At 42.8% G+C, this 21,672-nt stretch overlaps 1 long non-coding RNA gene across 2 annotated transcripts in view; it reads left to right on the top strand.

The window, feature by feature from the left end:
- Nucleotides 1-21,672, top strand: part of LOC116477299 (uncharacterized) — a 156,335-nt gene that overhangs the window by 72,217 nt on the left and 62,446 nt on the right. Inside the window, exons 1-3 of one of the 2 annotated variants that reach the window (XR_009215712.1) lie at nucleotides 1,591-1,673; nucleotides 15,645-15,868; nucleotides 21,068-21,236. This is a non-coding gene — a long non-coding RNA (uncharacterized LOC116477299). Of the gene's footprint in view, nucleotides 1-1,590; nucleotides 1,674-15,644; nucleotides 15,869-21,067; nucleotides 21,237-21,672 lie in introns of those variants that run through there. The other variant, XR_009215713.1, reaches the window with a different exon arrangement.

The raw sequence follows: 21,672 nt of genomic DNA, 5'->3' as shown, positions 1-21,672 counted from the left end.
CTGAAAGGTGGCCTGTAATTGTAAAATTCCATTTCCTTTCAATTAGCAGCTGATTGCATTTGATGAGCTGCAACATTGTTTCCTCCGTGTAGATTAGGAGTCAGAGCAGTCAATGAGCTGTGAAATTCTCTCCCTGCTGAAACAATAGACAGTGATTAAAGCGCAGCTAATCCGATCATTATAGCCAGAGCCCACTGATCATTAGCTGCTAACCAGATCCCAGAGAGCAGCTCCAGCCCAGCCAAGGCGGACTGGATATAGCAGGTAAACACTACCACTATGCTGCCTCCCTCCTCCCCATGCCCAGAAGTCCCTGGTGGACCCAAGGTTTGGGGCGAAAAACTGGATGCCACAGTGGATACAGGGAATGAGACTGCCAAGGGCAGCTTGATATCAGAGAGACAGCCAGGACTTCAGAGATAGAGGTAACAGATTTGGGATCATGTCCCAGCCCACCCCTCACCCCCACCCCCCAGTTTGTGTTTTAACCCTGCAGCTGGCATCAGTTATTTACCCCAAATCCTTTATAATGCCTTCCTTGTGTGGCTGTTCTGAGGATTAATACCACAGCCTAGGTAAGATCACTGGCATAATGCTTAAAGTCGGTAATAACACTAACTAACATTTTCAAGTGTTTGCTACGTGCCCAGCACTGTTCTAAGGGCTTTGTATAGATTGACTTGTCTAATCCTCATAACAGCCCTGATATAGTAGATGCTATTATTATCCCTGTTTTTTCAATGAGGAACACATAAGTTCAATAACTTGCACAAGATCACTTAGCCATAGGAGACAGAGCTGGGATTTAAACCAGGCAAGCCAGCTCAGAGGCCCTGCTATAAACCACCCCACTTGGCTGCTTTAAAAAAAAAAAAAAAAATGCTAACACTCATTGTCTCCCTTTGCTAGCCCTGTAGTTTTCAAACTTTACTGTGCGGAAGAATTAGCCAGGGAGATTGCTAAAAATGCAGATCACCTGGCCTAAGCCCCAGAGATTTAGATTCAGTAGGTTAAGGAAAGCACCTAGGAAGCTGTGTGTTAATCAGCACCACGTGCAATGCTGATATGGTGACCCAGGACTTACCTGGAGAAGTGCTCTAGGTTCTGGGGAGCAGCCGTTTATCGTCCAGGACCCACATCCTCCTACCTCACCCAGGGCTACTGCCCAACGCCTGATGAGGAAAGCCACAGTTGCACTCACAGAGGATGAGAAAGAGGCAAAAAGCAGAGATTCTGGAACCACATGAAGCAGGATTTGAAAATCTGTTCCTTTTCTTACAGAAGTGGCCATATGAATCATCATCCAAAGCAAGACACTTCTGAGAGTAAAAGGGAAATTAATAATTATTCCCAGACAATAGACATAAACTGAAACTGTCCCAGGCAAACTGGATGTGAGATCATTGTAGCAGATGCTGATGGTGACCTTGGTTCTCTGGTGCTGAGAGCTGCTTACAACAAGCACCTGTGGAGCATGAGCAGCCTGAGCACAGGACAAGCAGGAAGGGCAGAGGGTTAACGTCCCTGAAGCCGCATCAACCAATGGCAGATAAGGGATCTATAGATGAACACCGTAGTGTTCTTGCCTCTAGGATGGAATAATAACTCTTAAGAGTGTTCTGCTCTATCTCCGAGAGTTCCCCAGCAAGACAGAGCCCCAGTCGCTCATCATGGTAAGTAGCTGGATAACTCAACGTTTATCTTCTTTCCATTCTGTATTTCATGTTTCTCATCTTTACTGGTTATTTCATGGAGTCACCTTGCAAATGAATTGACACCCTGATCCTTTGCTCAGAGTCTTCTTCTGCACTCAGAACAGTCGTCTTACCACTTAGGAGACATGTGACCTTGGGCAAGTACTTAGATTTCAGCTTTCTTAACAGTAAAATGGAAATAACAGTAGAGAATGCGTGTAAAGCATGGCATATGGCAAACACTTGATAAATGTCCAGTTCCAGTGTTATTATTATTGAATTGTTATTGCTCTGACTCGCGTCGGAAGCATTTTTTCTCTGCTATCTTGCTGTTGCCTCTTCATCTCTCCTCCAGATTGTTGCAATCCTCTCTCATCCAAGGTTGCTTCTGCACCATGGCCAGGGTGCTGACCCCTTATTTCACTGCTACCATTGGCCCGCTGTATACCAGGCAAGTGCCAGGCTTTGAGAAATGGTAATATTGTGTTTTTTTAATTTGTCTTGAAAAACGATTCAGGGTGGTTTCTTCTAAAAGAGAACAAATAACTTATTTACCAAATGCAGAAGTCCAACACTTATATTGAAGAGCAATACACACTTAAAGAGTCCTGAGCTGATCATCACTTCTCCTTTCAAATACCTTCCTTTGCCTGACACTGAACAAAGTCCAAACGTACAATTCAAGGACACGTCATAATCTTTAGCCTCCTGACAGGTAGGCTGACACTGCTTCTGCTCAGAGGCCTGTCCCTACAGGGAAAATGCCATGGAAACCCCTTCTGCCTAAGTCGCCCTTCTTCCTGCTTTTCTTTCAAATAAAACAAATGTGAGGTGTGATTACCTACTCCTTTTAATTTTTTGCCAAGCACAGCTGAACAGCTGATTTTAGTCATTTCTACCTATGGTTTCCTCCTTAGAGTTAATTAGTTTCTTTTCAAGTAATTGCAAATAGTACATTTTCCAGGCCCTTGGAGTAGAGGCTGACAACTAGCTCGCTGGAGTGGGCTCTTATCAATAGCTCACGGAAATTAGACACACAAACATCACACTGGGGCCCCGAGGGTTGCTCTAAGTTGTTTAGAAGAAATAGCTCATGAAAGTCCCACGGTTCCTTTATGAATGGACTCGCTGATACAAAATCTCTGGGATGTGGTGGGCAACAGGATAGTCGGAAGCTTTCCTAAGCATCAAAATGGGCTCAGCTCTACACGAGATCACGATTCACTGTGCTTCAGGTACTGTGCTTGGTGCTGTGAGTGAGTCAGGAACAAGGGTTGAGGCTAGAGACAAGGGGGAGAGAAGAGAGTGGGAAGGGCTCTCTCTGCAGGTTTAAAAAAGTGGACAGTGATGTTCATTGGAGGGGGAGACACGCACAGGCTTCATGGGATTATCATCATTATTAGCAATCATTCCCCTGCACCAGAAAGCCAGTCCCAGTACCCTGTCCTCCAAGAACCAACAAAGAGGTCATGCTTATAAGGTTCTTACTTTGGTCTTTAGAACACAATGAATGCTTACTTTCAGGTCCGTGGTTTTCCATGGAATCTGGTTTTATATTTTGAGAGTGTTTCTTTTCTTGTTCTCTCCCTTCAATTTGAACATTGTTGTTGCTGCTGCTGCTACTGTTGTTGTTTTGAACCTTAGATGAGGAGAGCTGAGTCATTCAGATTCCTCGGTTCATGGCATGTTGGTTACCCCCATCAGTCCATGTGACTCTCTCTACCCTTGTATGAGTTTCCTGTTGCTTCTGTAACAAATTGCCACAAACTGAGTGGCTCAAAGCAACACAAACATATTACTTTACAGTTTTATAGATGGGAAGTCCAACTCAAATCTCACTGGGATAAGATGAAGGTATTGGCAGGGTGTACTCCTCTGTGGAGGCTCTAGGAGATGATTTGGGGTAAGGTGAAGGTATTGGCAAGGTGCATTCCTTCGGTGGAGGCTGTAGGAGACGATCTGTTTCTTTGCGTTTTCCAGATTCTAGAAACTTCCCACTTTCTTTAGCTCTTGGCTCCTTCCTCCAACTTCAAAGCCAGCAACTTCGGGCCTAGTCCCTCTTACACTGTCTTCTCTTAGTCATACCTTCCTTTGACTCCTGTTTCCCTCTTCGATTTTTAAGGACCTTTGTGATTACATGGAACTCATCTGAATAACCCAGGATATGCTCTCTGTCTGCTGATTAGCAACTTTAATTCCATCTGTAACCTTAATTCCCACGCGTCATGTAACAAAACAGATTCACAGGTTCTGGGAATTCAGACGTGGATATCTTTGGAGGAGGGATGTTATTCTCCTTACCATAATCCCTAATCCTACACCTATTCCCTGTCCTCATTGACATCTACTCTAACATGCTTGACATATGCCCTGAAATTTGCATGTTTCCTTGTAAATATGCCATTAGTGTATATGTTTTTAATTGACATATTGGTATTATTCTATGTTTAATCTATGGTGTTCTTATATGCTTTTCATTCAACACTATGTTTTTAAAGTCTTCCATGCCGTTCTGTACACACGGAGTTTGATGCTCCTAACAACTGCATATTATTTCGTAACATCTACTTCATTTTACGTATCCAGTTTTCCACTGATGGACTCTTATATTGCCTTCACTCTACTCTGAGCTTTATCATGACAGACATCCTTGTTCAGGGTCCCAGTTGGACCCATATAGGAATTTTTCTAAAAACTGAACTAAGGCTAGGATTTCTGGGTAACAGGGTAAAGACTAGGACTGCCGGATCACAGGATATATCCCTATTTAGTTTCATTAAGCTCTCTTGACTGGTTGTACTAGTTATACTTGGACTAGTAGAGTTGTTAAATCTCATTACTGTGATGGTGATGCAGTGTCTTCTTCTGTCAAACCGCTTGCCTGGGAGCAGAGCTGAAAGCCTTTTCTGGATCTCTCTCCTGTATATTTTTGCTTTCTAGACAAGCTTCAGAGGCACTAAATACACTTTCCTCCAGCTAGCACTTGCATTCCCCTCCACTCCTCTTTTCTATGTGTTAGCACCGTGCTGGGCACAGGCCTCCATCAGAGGAGTCTGTTCTTTGGCTATGCAGGCTCAGAGTTTTATTTCCATTCCTTCTTCTCCATCCTCATACCTCTGGACTCTGGTTTTATTAATTTAACAAGGATTTCTGGAGCACTTACTGGCTCAAATACATTACCCCTTTCTCCCCACCCTAGATATTGGGGATATCAAAAGAACAACCAAGGGGCTTACATTCTGGTGTCCTGTCAACTCAACTGCAAAAACTTAGCCAGGATCCATTCACTTCTCCCCAAAACCTACCTAGTACAAGCAAACAGCATTTTTCACCTGGACATTTGCATTTGTCTCCTACTTGTTGGTCCACCTGCTTCCACTCTTACCCCATCTAGTCCTTTTTCCACACAGCAGCTAGAATAAAGATTTTAAAATATAAATCAAATCCCATCCCTCCTTCATATCTGCTAATAGTCCATTGCCTGGAGAATGAAATCCACATCCCTCAGCCTGGCTTACTAAGCCCCATGGCAGCTGGCTACTCTCGGTCTCTCTGACCTCACCCCATGTCACTCTTTCCTTCATTCACCATATTTCAGCCACATTGGCCTTTTTCCATTCCTGGTATAGGTCAAGCCTGTTTCTGCCTCTCAGCCTTCACAGTAGTTGTTCCCTCTGCCCGGAATGCTCTTCCCTCCAAGTTGCTCAGGACTGGCTCTGTCCCATCATGCATACATTGATCCTGTTTTAATTCTCTGGATGGCACTTTTTATTTGCTAGCACTATTTATTAATGAGTACATTGCCTGTGTTCCCCTGTAGTGTGTGAACTTCATGAGAATGATTTTCTCTCTCTTGTTCACTGCTCTATCAGTACCTTGTATACTGCCTAGCACAGGGGTGGAGTTCAAAAATGTGTGGGGTTTTTTTTGAGGAATAAGTGAACAAATGAGTCTAAAGCAGTGGTTCTTGATCTTGACGACCCATTAGAATCATTTGCACAAAGCCAAGCTCCACGTAGACCAATTGAATCAGAATCTCTGGGCACAGGGCTCAGATATTGGCACTTTTTAAAGCATCCAGATAAATATTCACCTAAGGCTCTGAAGCAACCCTTTGAAGATGAGAGCCCATCTCAAGCAGGGCAATTTAGAAAACTTCCTTGGGATTTTGTATGCAAACTTTAGAAAGAAAAATTTTCTTTTTCTTTCTGGTGTTAGCCTAGGTGCTGTAAGCATCCGACACCACCACCATTCCTGGGTGCACGGAGGAAGCCAAGCTGTAGGAGGAAAGAATAGGACCAACTCAACAGAGGAGCTGAGCCAATTCAAAGGGGAGGGACGGCATGGCAGGGAGGGGGAGGAAAAGTGCTGATGGTGTTGTGGGAGACCCTGGAGTCTCTGAGTCTAGCCCCACTTAAATTCTCTTCTCGGCTCAAGTTGGCAGCGGTTAGGTTTCTGTCATTTGCAACTAAAAGGATCCTGACCAATACTTGATCAAAGCAAATAATTGTGGGTCAAGAAAAGATGATTTAAATGGAATCCAGAAGACAGAATATTAAGGCAGTGCCTTTATCAATAAATCCATAATTCCAAATATAGCCGCTCGCTAAACTAGAAGGAATCCTTTGCTTCTCTTATTTCAACCAGTTAGTCTGTTTACAAAGTGTCACAGTTAAGCACTTCCACAGCCACATAAAAAGTATTAGATCACTTACTCTTCTCAATAAAGGGAACAAATTTGTGATGGACTGCAGTGTGCATTCATCACGGGACACTGTGTATGCCAAGCTTTTGGTCCTGAGGGGCTCCTCTCCCAGCCGGGATACTGAGAGAACTCAGCAAAGGTGATTGAACGCTGAGACCTCTATGATTTCCCTGTCCACCCCAATTCTAATCACAGGGCTCCTTTTGAGTCTTCACAGGGATGCTGAAAGGGTAGAAACTTTGGCTACGGAGGCCCTGACAACCCTGTAAGGTTCCACCTTGAGCAATGGAGAAATAGATCAGTAAGAAGTTGCCCAAGATGCCAGTCTTCAAGGGGAACCAAACGGAATGCTAAAAGGTCTTGAGAAATGGAGGGAAATCAAGAAAATTGTATTGGAGAGAAGTCCTCTCAAAGAGAATACTGTGTATGATTAAAAGGCACAAAGCTATACAGAGAAGATACGAGGCCTGGCACATGCTCTTGCAAGTGCGTGCCTAAACTCTTTAAGCCTTCAAGACTGACAAGCCCTGCTCCACAAAATCCCACATGCCAAGATGCTTTATTTCTGCAATCTTTCTGCATTTCCCCAAAGATAAGCTATATAAAAAAGAGAAATAAATGGTAACATTCCCAGGAAGATTTCCTGCTGGCTTTGACTTTGCATGGAGGCACTGAACAGGAATGGGGCACATAGAATCACACAGGGAAAGTATGTAAACTGGGTCTCTAAGCTGGAGGAAACACCCAGATATTCTATTACCATTTGGTTAGGCTCCTGCCACAGACAGCCACTGTGTTGTTTAATAGAGTAAGCCCTAGCATTAGCCCAAGTTAGAAGGCAACTGTAGCTGATTTCTCAGACTTCTGAGGCTTCCATCTCTCTAGGGCAATAGGTCAGTGGCTGTGTTGTACTATGGAGAGCTGTTGAATTGGATAGCAATCTGCAGGGGGCAGCAGATATACCTTAGGATATCTCCAAAACAAAAGAATATTTGATAAGCCTCTCAGTAAAGCGTAGGACCTTTCCCAAAGCCCTGTGCTGAACAGCATCCTGAGAATAGTGGGTTTGGTTAGCTGGGGGGCTTCATTTTGCTAAGGGAGGTATGCACGTTTGGGGCTAGGCGGAATAGTTCAGTGTGGTAGAGGAGAAGCAGAGCCCCAAACCTGGTAGTCTGCACTCTTCACTCTTTACCCTGTAGTGATCAGCTTCCCCAGTAAGTAAGTGTTGAACGAATATTTCAAGTCTGTGGGTTTGAAGGAAAGTCAGAATCTTACCTGCCTGAGGAGCCCCATAATTTGTTCTGTCCTGCTCGCAGACATTCAACAGCCTCCTCACACCCGAAGCCTGGTGTAGAAGGGAAGGGAAGGTGCATTGTCATGCTTCCCAGGACAGACACAATGAAAAAAACTGCACCTCAGCATATCTGATTGTCTCTTTTTTGCTTTTTTATTTCTTATATTTGAACCTGAAATTATCCCTTGTCTATTACCACTGCCTTCCTGTAGGTTTTCTATTAAAAAAAAAAGTGGTTGTATTTTGTCAGGGCTAAAACCTGGGTAAGATTGTCCACCATTAACCAAAGCCCTAAAACTAATCTAATATAGGCCTCTTAATTTGATAAGCTCTCCCAGACCTAAACCCACATCATATATTCTATGATCAATGAACTGTAATGAAATTCCAAATAAGCCCCTCCCCATGGAGCACCAGCTTTCCAGTTTGGAAAGTAGTGATCTGGTGGTTTCATCATTTTCCATCGTTAGCAGAGGATGCTGTAGCTCACTTCCCACATCCTGATATCATATCTTATGCTCACTCCCTTGTTTAACACTAGATCTCTAATGTGCACATATACACACACACTTGCATATATAAATCAGCACAGATAAGATCTATACAAAACAAAACTATAAAACAACTAAAGAATATGAAATTATTGTTTAAAAATCATGGACATGCGATATTTATTTCCCTCTTTTCCCGGTGGGATCTAAATATCCTCTGCCCCAGGACTCTGGGGTTGGCCCTGCTACTTGCTTTCCAGTAGAATGTTAGTAGACACAACATGAGCAAATACATAAAGTATTTTGTGCATCAGCAATCACCATGAAGATAACATGCCCAGCTAGTTCACTGAATCCCAGGAGGACAAGGGCCACCTAGAGCAGAACTGATCCCAAGCTATAGCTTAAAGCAAAGCCCAGCCAAGCCCAAGTGGTATCAGCTAAAACTCAATCCTCAGACATATGAATGAGAATAAATGATTGCATTTTAAAGCCACTACACTTTTGGGTGGTTTGTTATGCAGATTTATTGTGACTATAGCTAAATAAGACAGAATGATATTTTCTGAAGCAAGCTATGAAAGTTCAAAGTCAGAAGAGAAAATGCTGACAGAGGTGACCATGTCTATTTTTAAAGCTGTATATGAATGTTTAAGAAAACAGCACCATAAATAAGCTTAAAAATTAATCTGAGCCAATAATTTAAAAAGTATCTCTAGCAGATGAAGGTGAGATGGAGGAATGGGCAAAGAACAGGATGCGTAAAATATATCTGTAGTAATGAACTTTGTCCCTTTCATTTGTGGAACATCGTGTCGCTGGTAAAAGGAATGAAGTCAGTCATTCAGGACTCACCATGGAAAGATGTTCATGCTGAAAAGAAATTTCAGGATATGTGATTAGTAAGACAGTATGTTGAAAAGGGATTTGGAGGGAAGTCCACTATATTTGTTGCCCCTAGGGACTGGAATTGGGGGAAAGACAGTGAGAATGGGGACTTTCAATTTGGCTATGTATATATCTTTGCATTCCATTCTAATGACCATGTATTAGGTGGGTGTTTGATCTCAGATATCCTTTTGCCTAAAACTCAATATTGTAATAGCACCATTATTATATGGCGATCCAGCCATATATATAGGATCTCCGACAGGGACAAGAAGCCTACTACCCTCTGACATAGACCTTTGGATGGATTTATTTTTTAGAAAGCACCTCCAAGTATTCTCATATATTTACATAAAATCTGCTCTTTCTCCTAACTTAACTTTAACTTTCCTAAGATAGAGACTACATCTTATTTTTTCTTTATTTTCAACAAGTCAGGTATAGTTGAGTATATTTACTGGAGCACACAGATATGAGGGTGCATACCTTCACTCTATAATTCTTGACTCTCAGAGGTTCAGGGGAGATCATAGACCATCCCATTAAATCCGTAATGCCAACTATTTCACAGAAAAGGAAAATGAAGCCCCAGAGGGACAGGTCTCTGAGCTGTGAGATCATAACCAGGACTCAGAAAAACTGAGCCAAATTGCAGCCCAGTCTTCTTTTCTTTCTTCTACCAGCTAGCTCCATAGTCCAATTTCTTTGTTTGTTTGTTTGTTTTTTTGAGACAGAGTCTCACTCTGTTGCCCAGGCTGCAGTGCACAGACATGATCTTGGCTCACTGCAACCTCTGTCCCCCGGGTACAAGTGATTCTCCTGCCTCAGCCTCCCAAGTAGCTGGGACTACAGGCACATGCCACCATGCCTGGTTAATTTTGGTATTTTTAGTAGGGTTTCACCATGTTGGCCAGCATGGCTGGTCTCAAACTCCTGACCTCAGGTGATCCGCCTGCCTCAGCCTCACAAAGTGCTGGGATTACTGGCATGAGCCAACGTGCCCAGGCACAATAGTCCAGTTCTAAAGACTGGTTGGTCTAGGGTCTGAGAAGGCAGCAAGATAGCAGGATATGATGACAAGAGCATGAGCTTTGGAATTAGACAAACGTGAGTTCAAATCTCAGTTCTGGGATTTGCACAAACTGTGCCATTGGCCAGGTTGCTTAACATCTCGGAGTCTCTATGCTTTCGCTTATAAAATGGGAGGGTAATAGCTATTAAACAGAGTTATTGTGAAAAAAATGACATAAGATTTATAAAGCACTCAGCTCAGTGCCTGGCAGAGAGTAGGAGCTAATTAAATGTGAATGTCATTCCCTTCTCTGTGGAATATCTCAATAGCTAAAACACTTCTTTATGCATCAAGGAATTAACACCACTGTTAAGAGATTAATTCACAGCAATGCACATGAAAACAGTGATTCAGATCATGGCAAAAAACTATAATTAAAGTATCTGGTATTGTTTGATTACAGGGTTGGCTTCACTGACTTTAGCACTTTGTGGGCAGAGAGCAGGCAACTGAGAGGCAAAGCATGGCTTTATTTTCTGGGAGGTTTCTGACCACTTCCCAGGTCAGGGTGGGGATTACTCTTCTGATCCTTGTTTTGCACTGAAGAGTCTAAGCCTTAATGGGTTGACATAGAGAGGAGAACTTACATTTACTAAACATCTACTATGTTCCAGGCCCTTTAAATACTCATTCTCACTTTATTTGCCCAGAAATCCCAAAAGGCCAATATGTACAACTACATTTGATAACCGAGAATGCTGAGGCTCATCGGTAAATTCAATAAGTTGTTTCGATGTCATCCACAGTTAAGGATGGAGGTAGGGTTTAATCCAAGTCTGCTCAACTCCAAAGGCTATGTTCAATTCAATACAGAGGCTACCTCCTATTTCGGGCACAAATTTACAGCTAAGTATGTAACAGGCACTGTTGTAAGTACTTTGAGTGGTACAGCTATGACTGCTAGTTAACTATCCACTTCCATTCTCCCCTTCTTTACTAACAAAATCCCAAGTTTTTATTGTGAGTAGCGAATGTCTAACCACAGATCAGCATTTCCCAGTTTCCTTGGCAGTTAAGGAGGACCCAAAAGATCTAAGGAAGTGTTGGTTGGAACTACCAGGAAAAGTCCTGAAATAACCCATGTGAGAGGTATGACTTCATGTCCTCTGTTCCTCCACCTTTCTTCTTTTTTTCTTTTGGAGACAGAGTTTCACTCTTGTTGCCCAGACTGGAATGCAGTGGCGCGATCTCGGCTCACTGCAACCTCCGCTTCCTGGGTTCAAGCGATTCTACTGTCTCAGCCTTCCTAGTAGCTGGGATTACAGGTGCATGCCACCACACCCGGCTAATTTTTGTATTTTTAGTAGAGGTGGGGTTTTCATATTGGCCCTCCACCTTTCTTTCTGCTTCTGGTCTAGAATGTAGACTGAGAGTTGGTACCTGGCAGCCATTTTGAACCATGAGGTGCATAAGGCGACCTTGAGAATGAAAGTCAGTGCTAAAAATGATGGAGTAGAAAAGTAGAGGTAGCCTTAGGCTCCTGACAACTGTGGAACTGCCTTGTCAATCCTGGATTGCCAATCTTTAAAACTGTTTTAAATGAGGGAGGAATAAGCCTCTACTAATTTAAGTTACTCTTCTGTTGCTTTTGTGATTATACTTGAATATAATCTTAAGTGCTACACCTATAATTTCTTATTTAATCCTCCAATAGTTTTATGTGGTAAGTATTTTTATTCCTAAGTTTTTCAGGTGAGATAATTGAAACACAGAGAGGTTAAGCAACATGCCCTAGATCACTGAGCTAGTATATAAAAGAGAGTGGGTTTGAACCCATTCCAACTTCTGCAACACTCATGCCCTTAATAATGGTATTAGACTGCCGAGTCAGACTAGACATCAAAGACTGTTTTCCCCAAGCTGAAGAACTTTCATGTCTCAGTGGAATTTTCCTTCAGAATCAAACTTTATTTCTGATGGCTTGAGCCCTATTTGCATCTGGCATGAGGTTAGCTTTTCACTTTGTAAGAAATAACATTCTAATGGGTTTTTAAGGGCCCAGAAGACTTGTTAGCCATTCCCTGGCTGCTGCAGGACAAACTCATTAAAAACATCTGAACAAAACCAACAGAACTTGAAGGGCAACAAGAAAATGAAGACACTCTGGGGGTGGGGTTAGAGAATCCATATGGTAAATCACAGATATTAAAGGGTCCACTCACTCAACTGGAGGTGGAACTCTGTGACCAAGACATTTCACCTGTTTGCATTACAAGGTGTCATAGGTTGGTAACAAGAATTGCAGTCACTTACTCATCTTATCAGAATTTCTGTCAAGAAAACAATTTGGATATCCCTAGAGTTTTCTCTTAATGGGATTTTACCTCTGTGGAAAAGGGTTTGATAAGTAAATGAATGATGCAAACAAAATTGGAGGAAAAATGTTTACTGAGCTAAATTATTTTGCAACCCTGGAAAAGTACCAATTATGGGAAAATACGGTTTATCCAGAGTTCTATCAATTGGGGTTTACTATTAATTTGATCTGTAAAATGGGGATAATCACACTGATGTCTCAAGGTGGTGGCAAGGAACATGCTAAATACACCATATGGAGGTGACCTAGCACAGCGACTACCACAGTGATAAAAATACGTTGAGATATGTTTGTATTCTTTTATGGGGCTCTGAGGACTGGCCACTGTGTTTTCTCTTCCGGCCTTTGGGGAGCAGTCTTTAGAGACCATTTAAAAAACAATGAACAGAAAAAAGCAATAAACTCTCCAATGTCCTAAACAGCCCAGGCGCAGAGCAGGAAGCATTGGCTCTAGTATCTGCAAATAACCTTGCAGATTTTCCGACTGCCTGGTTTTCAGAAGCCCACCTAAGTAAATCACCTAATCCCCGGATCATGTCAAGAGGCAGCACAGCACAGCGGTGAACATCTTGGCTCCAATACCAGTTGACCTGGGTTTAAATTCTTGCTCTTTACTTACCTGGCCATTTTAGTTAAATATTTGTAAAATGGAGTTAGTAATACCTATAGTTCACTGTGGTGAGGGTTCAATCAGATAATACACATAGGGGGCTAGAAGAATGTCTAGCACATAGTTAGTGGTTAATAATTACAGGTCAGTGTTAGTGATTATAATTATTAGTGCAGAGTATGGTATAATTTCCTTCTTCCCCTTCCTTCTGTGACAGCTCCATCATGGTGGGTCCCAGTCTTGTGTGGTGGTAGCAAAGTAGGCTTCATAAGAAAGTCAGGAGCCTAGCCCATAGGCTCTATGGAGATAAAGGCCCTGAAGAAAGATCTGGTAGGCTTCCTAGAAAAGATTAGGGCATAAACTTTGGAATCAGGCCTACTTGGGTTTAAATTCTGATTTCTCTGATGACCAGCTGGCTCTGCGACCTTCAGCAAGATCTCAGGACCTTAGAATGGACATGTACTGTCGTGTATTGCATAACCGTGTTTTGGTCAATGATGGATCACATATACAATGGTGGTCCCATAAGATTATAGTACTGTATTTTTTACTATACCTTTTCTATGTTTAGATATATTTAGATATACAAAACTTACCATTGTGTTACAATTGCCTACAGTATTCAGTATAGTAACATGCTCTACAGGTTTGTAGCCCAGGAGCATAGGCCATACTGTATAGTCTAGGTGTGTAGTAGGCTATACCATTTAGGTTTGCCTAAGTACATTGTATGATATTCCTACCATGACAAAATCACCTACTGATGCATTTCTCGGAATATATCCTTGTTGTTAAGTGATGCATTTAACATGGTTGTTAAATTTTTACTAATTGAAGAGTAAAATCTCAAGTAAAAGAACTCTTCCTTGTTTAGCTTTAAACTTTGTAACCAGTGGTCTTGTCAATTGCAAGGTTGCTCTGAGCTGACAGGCTAGTTAGAGAAATGGTCCGTATGCTTTTATTTGGAGGAGGACTGCATAAAAAAACATCCCAAACTTTAGTGGCTTAAACCAACAACCATTTATTTAGCTGATGACTCTGAGGGTTGCTAATTTGGTCTGGGCTCAACTGGGCAGTTCTTCTCCTAGTCTCAAATGGGTTCACTTATGTGTCTGCAGTTAACTGCCAGTCATGAGGTGACTCTGTTTCTGAGGATTAGCTGGCTATTGGTGGGGCCATGGAGTAACATTCATCAAGCTAGAGCAGGCAGTCGTGGGGTTATGGGAGATGCAAGAAAGGATGTCTCCATACACAAACACTTTTCAAGTTTCCTCTTGCATCACAATGGCCGAAGCAAGTCACACAGCCACAACAGTAGTATAAAGGGAACTTCTCAAGGGTGTAGGATGATGTGAACAATTTGAATCCATTACTGCAACAATCTACCACAATCACCATAGAACATGTTTTGGGAGAAATAATTCATTTCTGAAATAGGCATCTTGTACGTGCACATGAAGCCAAAGTGCCTTTCCTCTTAATATATTCCAAAGAGAAATTACTCACTACGACCCTCTGGACAAAGGCCGAATAAAGAATTTTCAGCTTACCAACCAATTGAAATGCTGTCTCTGGCATAGAGATTTCCTGATTTCCTGTGAATTAAAGCTCCAGAATAGGGGGTTTCTAAGTCTCTTTAAACTCTGACATTCTATGAATCTATACTTTTCAATTACAATTTGAGAAGAGCTGAAGCCCAGGACAAGAAAGCCCTGTTTCTTGTCCAGTGAGGCAGTCAGGAAATTTCAGCCCAATGCAAAGAGCAAGTCGTCAACCATGAAGACTGTGTGACATGACCATGGATTAAAATGTCTCAAGAAGTAGTGAGCTCCCTGTTACTGAAGGTGATCAAGCACAGACTGGACAGCCATTTTTAAAAATAATCAAAAGCTGTGGTTATAATTCTATTTGTGTAAGGAAACATCAGAATGTTTATAGTGCTTCCAGGAATTCTGATGCCCTCCCCAAGACAGGCCATGCAGAAAAGTGGAATCTGTCCCTGTATTAGGTAAAAAAAAAAAATATATATATATATATATATATTACTTTCACATCTTATACCTTCCTTTACTCTAGTGCCAATAACTCCTTTTTACAAAGGGAAAACAAAGGCTTACATATTTTGCTCAAAGTCACCCTCAACTAGTAAGTATCTGAGTGGTTCCTTCACTTTCAACTCAGTGGTTCTTTTCATGTTCTTGGCGACCTTCTTTCTTTCCTTCCATCATTCATTCATTTGTTCAGTCTGTCTGTCATTTGATCTTCATCCTTAATGAAATCTCTGTTAAATGTGGGGAAGGATAGGCATGTACTAGCATCTCAACTTACAGACCTTAAGATTGGGTGAGAATTAAACTAGATACTATATGTAAAATTCTTAGAGCAGCATCAGGTACCTGAAAAACACTCCATGAAGGCTAGTTAATATTATTATATGGGGAGAAAAGGCATGAAGCTTTTGAAATTGAGCCTGAGTTCAGAGAATCTGAGATGTCTGGTCAGAAAGAAACATGTAAAAAGGGTGAGAGGGCAATGACCCAGCCCCACATCCTTGAATCCTGTGGTTGTTTCAGGAACCCCGAGGAGCATGAGGACATCCTGAGCAGAGGCCACCTCAGGGGAGCTGAAGGAGCAGGAGAGCAGCCCTGGCACACCCTGCCCAGGCTCACCTCCTCCCCCAGAACTAAGCCAGGGCTGAGAAGTTCCTTGAAAGAGGCTGCTCTTTGGGAAGGCTGCCAAGAGAGTGTGCGGCTGAAACGAGAGTGAGGACCCGTGCTTCCTTGAGGTGGAGCCCAGGGTAGGCATGAGATAGAGAAGTTAATCCTTTCTTCCTGCTTTGTGCTCCCACACCCACTCCTGATGGCCCTCTTGGGCAAGAGCTAAAACAGCCCAACACAAACTGTCTCTCATGAGTGGCTGACATCTGGTCTCTAGAAAATACTCAAGTAATACTTGTCTGGCAAACTCCTGGAGTACAGGTCACACCCAGCAGCTGACCACTTTCTCCTTGGCTCTGAGGCCATGACAGCTAGCCAGTCTAGTGTGGGCCCATTTGAATTCTAAAGTGTGTCAGCCCTGGCCACCGTACAGCAGGGGATGGAGAGCAGGCTCTTGGCATGATCTTCCTCAGACCCCTCTCCCTTGCCTTGCATGCATGTCCTCATGGAAAGATGTGCTCTGTGAGCAGGTTGCAGGGTGGTGGGGTGGGAGAAAATGCAATATTTTCTGAAAGAAGATCCTTTTCAGCAATTGTTTTAAAGTTGAGCCAGGCGTGGTGGCTCACGTCTGTAGTCCCAGCACTTTGGGAGCAGGAAGATCGCTTGAGGTCAAGAGTTTGACACCAGCCTGGGAAACATAGCAAGATCCTGTTTCTAAAAAAAAAAGAAGAAGAAGAAAGAAAGAAAGAAAGAAAACTTAGCTGAGCATGGTGGTATGTGCCTATAGTCTCTGCTACTTGGGAGGCTGAGGCAGGAGTATCACTTAAGTCCAGGAGTTCCAGGCTGCAGTGAGCCATGATCACAACATTGCGCTCCAGCCTGGGTGACAGAGCGAGACTCTGTCTCTAAAGATAAATAAATTAGGTAATTAAAGTGCTATGTGGATAAGGTAATTCTTAAGACAATACTAAACAGAGATTAGAGGTAGTGAAATGAAATGTATCATTGAAGCATCCAACGAAAACCAAGAGACAAGGGGAACAGGTGGTCTGCCTTTGAATGTGCTTGCACTTGGAATAATCCACAGTACTGGCACCCGCTGATGCTGAAGGCTGGCTCTTCCTGGGCCTGGACCCACATGTCCAGGACCAGGTCAGGAGAGAAGCATCTGCTGGAGTTTCCCCTGAACCTCTGCACTTGGCCGCCTTGGAGCCACTGCTGTTACAGAGGCAGTTTTAAGGACCCCAGATAAAATATTTGACAGAAAGGGAAGAAGCATCAGCATCCACAGTTGAGCCTGTGCTTCCCAGGGTGCCAAGGGCTTTTTATACAGAATTTCTTTTCAACAGGAAGGCAAAAAAGACAATTTCATGCCATCCTCAGTGCAGCTTGATGTCTTACTTCACCAGATAATATTTTTTGCTCTTCTCTCTTCATTGTTCTCTCTGCCTTGAATGTCCTTTTCCTGGATCTCCACGTTTCAAACCCCACTGTCTATGCAGACTCAATCCAAACCCCTACCCTTTCCATAAAGCCTTCTGTGGTTCCTCCTCCACCACTACTAGGAGCCACAGTCAGAAATAACTTCATCACATACTTATTAATTCTGTGCCATAGCTTCCTCATCTGTAAGATGGGCATAATAATAATAATACCTATTCCATAAGATTATTGTGGGAATTAGGAAGAGCACTTAGAATTAAGCTTAGCATATAAACAAAGTTTAATAATGAGAATAATAATTGTAGTTGTTGTCAATGGATATAATTTATCTCCTTTGCTGCACTGTGGGATTTTGGAGGCAGGGCATGAATGAGGTCTTATTCGTCTCTGAATCCAGAGGCTAGCAGTCAGCCTTGATGCCCAACAGATACTCAGGCTCAGTAGAATGTTTGATGAATGAGAGTGGAGGAGTGTCAGAGGCCAGCGACAAGAGCGATCTTTGAGCCAACAGACTCCCCACTCATTAACCCTCCATCTGCCTGGCCATCTTTATGGGTCACCTATCACTACGTGGCTATTGTTTAAAGCTGGCCAAACTATCCTAGTGCTGGCTGCTGGCAGCCTCGGCTTCAAGCAGCCGCCAGAGAGGCTGCTGCGTAGGCTTACAGCATCATTGAAGCTGCCTTTGGGGCTCTGCTTCTCAGGGGCTGGTACAGATGAAACCTGTGCCCCTGGCAAAGTGGGGGCCTGGTCTTTCTGCAATCCCAGCCCTGCTTGGACACCCATTACAGCAATGAGCACAGTGCATTTGACTTTTTGCCTTATCTCTCACGCTTCTCAACACGGACGGTTCGTAATGGATGTCAGACTTTGAATTTCTTATCATGTTGTTTATATCTAATAAGTGAATTGCCCTGTTTTTTTAAAAGTCAGCTTTTAAAAATACTGTGTTTGAACATCTGTCAAGGGCTGGGGATTAGCTGAATAGGCACTGGATGCCAGGATATTATATTCTCTCTTATCCTTTATACTGTAATTATCTTGATCCTCAAACAACTCAGCACCAGTTACAACCACTTTCGCAGACTTGTTGTTGCTGCAAATTCAAAAAATTATTTTATTTGAATCTAAATTAAACTGATATGTAACAAGGTTTTTTTTTCATGCTAAGTCTCAAAAAACAGTATCTGCAGATGATTAAAAAACAGTAAAACACGGACAATTTCAAAGTTTATTTCAAGAATAAACTCATGAAAATTCATCTAATTATGCAGCAGTGTACCAAAAATAATCTTTTCCAAACCTAAATTTGTTTAACAAAACACACAGTCAGCTAAGCCAAATGAAAGCAAACGTGTGTTTATGCCATAGTCACCCCCTCCCCCTGGCTGCTCGAGTGGGCACGAGGGCTTGGCAGGGTCCTGAAGCCTGTTGGCGGCTTCTGAGTCCTAACACTTTGCTTGCTGGTGTTTCCAACGAGCGGGCCATTGGCTCCACTGATCACAGAAATGGACCCTGTTGCTGCTTGTGTAAGTGGTCTCTGTTTCTGGAATGTGGAAAGCTGAAGCGGGGAGGACAGAGTATTTTACTCTCAACAACTCAAGGGGAAAAAGAAACTAGTAAAGCATCATGCACATAAGTGCAGGCAGAGTGGTGCTGTGTCTGCCAATGATTAATAGTAATAGTGAGAATAGCTACTGTTTATTGAGCCCTTGCGCCGCACCAGGTATTCATTTAAGAGTCTCACATTCTTCATTTTTTCAACTGACCCATGTAACAAAATAACTGGGAGCCGGTTGTCATGACCCCTACTTTACAGATGTAGAAACTGAGGTTTAAAGGGAAACAGCCCGTCTAAGATCACACAAGTAATTGGCTGAGCTGAGATTTCAATCTGTCTGACTTCAAAAGCCATGTGTTTAAACTGCCATAGCATACTGTGTTGGCTTAGCCCTGGGCCAGCTTCTGGGAAGGAGAAATCCAGGAATCCATGGGAATCCCAGCTCTCCTCTTCTAGACAAGTTCCTGGTTACTTTCTGGATCTCAGTGTACTCATCTGTAAAGTGGAGAATGCAATACTTAAGACATAAAATATGATTATTCAGTTAGATGATACACCCTCAGAGGACAGGAAGTATGTTTATTTTGTTCGTAATTGTAACCCTAGTACCCCCCGTAATAATACCTCACAGTGTTTGGCATATAAGAGAGTAGGAGTGAAATCATAGTTTCCTTCCTATAACTTGTTTACAGCTTATTTGGAAAGAAAAAAATGACAAGTGTGAGCAGATGAGAGAATAACATGTGAACATGTCATCACAGAGATGTTAATTAACTGCCAGATTGGTGACCTAGCAATAATGTCATATTGGAATTGTCCCCACCAGGCATTAGAAAATCGGGTTCTGGCCCCAGTGCCACAACTTCCTAACTGTGCAGGTTTTTGAACTTCTCTGAACTTCTGTAGGAGAGGAATCGTAATGATCTAACTTTTCTTTTCTCCTGTACTATTGTCAAGTCCAGAAAATACTGTCACATGCTTTATGAAATGTCATGACCATCATCATTTTTGGCAAGGAGAGCAGGGAAATGAGGCTGAACTCACCGGAGGAAATGGCTGAAGGTCCCAGCCATGAACGAGGAGCCACATTTTGCTATAGATTAGAATGTATTCCAGAAGGAAAACTAAAATCAAGGATCTATGTCAAGTTCAACTCCTGTTTCCAGAGGCCTACAGCATCCTGGGGATTCTCACTATCACTTGCCAGTAGCAATATTAGGCACTCACTAAATATTTTTAAAGTCAAGTTCATTTGTCCTAATTGGAATAATAGAATTGAATTGTATTGAATGCAATGGCTTCAAAAAGCCCTATTAAAATCCACCTGCCACCCAGTCACATAAAATCACCAAACAACTTTCTTCACTAAGTTCCATGGTCTGTGCTTCTGCTGTATCTTTTCTCTAACTGAGGCAGAGTGCATGAGGAAGGCATGGCTTCTGGAAGGGAATGGTAGGAGGGCACATGCGTGGATATTAGGAAGAATTTTTCTCCCCCAGGAGCAAGAACCTGGATTTCTAGGGAAACAGAAAGGAGGCCTCACGTCCCTCAAATTTATTGGCACGTGCTTCCCTAAATTGCCTTAACAAGTGAAGCTCGTTTAACCTCAGCATTCATCTCTTAATTCACCGGACATTTTTGGTCCTTGCTGTGTGCCTGGCACCATTCTAGTCTATGGGTCTTAAGGCTTTTCAGATTTTCTATTTCTGTTACCTTGAGCAAGTCCCTTAAACTTTCCTATCCTCAGTTTACATATCTGTAAAATAGACATCATTTGTTATGCCTCCCAGAGTTTGTAGGAGGAACAAATAAGATTAAAATACTTCACAGGCTATCTGACATTTAACAATGACTTTAAAAGAAATAGTCATTACAGAACTAAAGATGTTTTTAAAAAAGAAATAAAGGTCTCTGGATCTAATAATGCGATGTCATGGAAAGAACGAGTTATAGTTAGAAGTTGAAAGTAATGCATGCGCATGTAGTAAAAGGACCTGATTGTGCTAGTCCCCTGCCTGAAAACCATCCCCTGCCCACCATCCACTCTCAAAGATCCCCAAGTCCTGAGAGCCTAGCCACCTCTCCAGACCCATCCCTCACAGCCCTGCCCCCTGCCGTCAAAATATGCCCTGCTCTTCTGCCACACGTGGATTTGATTGGCTAGTTCTTGAAGAGAACATATTCTCTCAGGCCTCCCTGCCTTTGCACAGGCTATTTCCTCTGCTTGGAGAAGCCCCAGTAATTTGGCAAGAGCTCGCTCGATGTCAGCCCCTCTAGGAGACTTCCTAGTCTTGTCTTTTTATCAGGACTGAGTTTTCTTCTCTGATCCCTGCAGCACTTGGGCAAACAGCTGATAGGAGTTCATTTTGTGAAGCTGTGACCAGTTTTCCAGCAGACCATGAACTTGCTGAGGGTAGAAGCCTGCCTGTCCTTGATCCTTGTTTCCGTGGGGTTCATCCCAGTGCCTGGCACAGTGGCTTTGGAGATGGAAGGAATAGAGGGAGGTAAGTGGATGGGCAGGAGTTCAAGTGCTGTATTCCTAGAGAAGGCGTGGGGGTGAGTCTAGGATTGGTCACTATGAATAACCTGGAGAAATTCTGAAAACAAAACAAAACACACATATAGTTCCTGCCTCCCAAGATTCTGCTGTCGAATGGGCCCCAGGCAAAAATGGATTTACCTTGCAGCTAGTGGAGTTTATACTTCAAGACTTCACTTGCACAGCTCGTTCCAGGGACTTGGGAGAAGCTCCAGCAATTCCCTTTTTTTTAAAGACAGGGTCTTGCTCTCTTGCCCAGCCTGGAGGGCAGTGGTGCCATCTCAGCTCACTGCAACCTCCACCTCCCAGGCTCAAGTGGTCCTCCCACCTCAGCTTCCCAAGTAGTTGGGACCACAGGTGGCAATTTCTTATTCATAACTTTATATGTATACTTTAAAAAG

This window comes from Hylobates moloch, unplaced genomic scaffold (genome assembly GCF_009828535.3).
Source record: "Hylobates moloch isolate HMO894 unplaced genomic scaffold, HMol_V3 SCAFFOLD_11, whole genome shotgun sequence".
Taxonomy (NCBI): domain Eukaryota; kingdom Metazoa; phylum Chordata; class Mammalia; order Primates; family Hylobatidae; genus Hylobates; species Hylobates moloch.
The sequence above is the reverse complement of the archived record's forward strand: the minus strand, read 5'-3'. Positions and strand labels throughout refer to the sequence as shown.